The sequence below is a fragment of the Lupinus angustifolius genome, unplaced genomic scaffold (assembly GCF_001865875.1).
Source record: "Lupinus angustifolius cultivar Tanjil unplaced genomic scaffold, LupAngTanjil_v1.0 Scaffold_48_99, whole genome shotgun sequence".
Lineage (NCBI taxonomy): Eukaryota > Viridiplantae > Streptophyta > Magnoliopsida > Fabales > Fabaceae > Lupinus > Lupinus angustifolius.
Window position 1 is genome coordinate 426607 of NW_017728884.1, and position 1318 is coordinate 427924.

The window sequence follows — 1318 nt, forward strand, 5'->3', positions numbered from 1 at the left end:
ATAATTGTTAAGGGTATAAAAGTCCATGTCATTAGCGAGGGTACTGTTTTAATACGGGCGGACGGGGTGCTAATACCTTCCCCGATCCGTAATCGACTCCCGAGCTCAGAATCTCTGCTTAAAGACCATATTATCCTAATTGGGCTTACTATAGCGTTTTCTACGTTTGAACCGCAAAAAACGTAGTGGCGACTCCAAATCAATTGGGAGAGGTAGAAATCGAGTTCGCCTCCTCCCAAGTCGTAGAGCCGATCTTCCAACCGAAAATTGGTTCGCGACAGCTGGCGGCTCCACTGGGGAAACCCATAAGAGGGTCAGGCCCAGAACTGCTAACTCATGGACTTAATTACCCATATTTTGTTTGTCATATTTTTTATAATTATTATATGCTTTACTTTTATTTGATTTATTATTTGTGAACTCCCTGTTTAATTATTTTTGTAGTTTTTGGGGGTGGTAATTTATTTTTAAGATATGCCCTGACCCGGGTATTAGTGCTTAGGATTTGAGATAGAAGGAACATCTGCTTTGCCGGTAAATGACTTCGAGTCATATCTGGTATTTGCGGAATGGACCACCCAGATCGTTCCCAGTATGATGAGTTAGCGGCTTGGGGGCTCGATCCTTCTCGTTTCTAACCCATGGTATTTGGTTTCCTTTCTTTCGGGATTGGAGGCGATTTGGTGACTTAGAAGTCTAAAGATCTTACCGAGTCCACTTTAATCAAGACCTAGTACCCTCACCATAAGCGCCCTAGGGATAATTGTTCATTTCCTTACCATGGACTAAGCGCCCTAGGGATAATTGTTTTCATTCCTTACCATGGGCTACGCGCCCTAGGGATAATTCTTTCGTTCCTTACCATGGGCTAAGCGCCCTAGGGATAATTCGTTCATTCCCTACCATGGGCTAAGCACCCTAGGGATAAATTTTTTTGTTCCTTACCATGGGCTAAGCGCCATAGGGATAATTGTTTTGTTCCCTGCCGTGGGCTCAACGCCCTAGGGACAATTTTCATTCCTACCATGGGCTAAGCGCCCTAGGGATAAGTTTTCCATTCCCTACCATGGGCTAAGCGCCCTAGGGATAATTTTTTCATTCCTATCGATGGGCTCATTGCCCTATGGATATGTTCTCGTCCATCTTAATAAGCTCACAACTTTATCATTTAACTCAAGAATTGGCCTTAACAATATAATAGGTGTCAAATTCATCATGACATTTTATTATATTGTAACTAAGGCTATATTTCCCCTAAATAGGGTCTACCATACCCTAAGGGCATTCAAAAAACATTGACATTACTACTTCAAGTTCA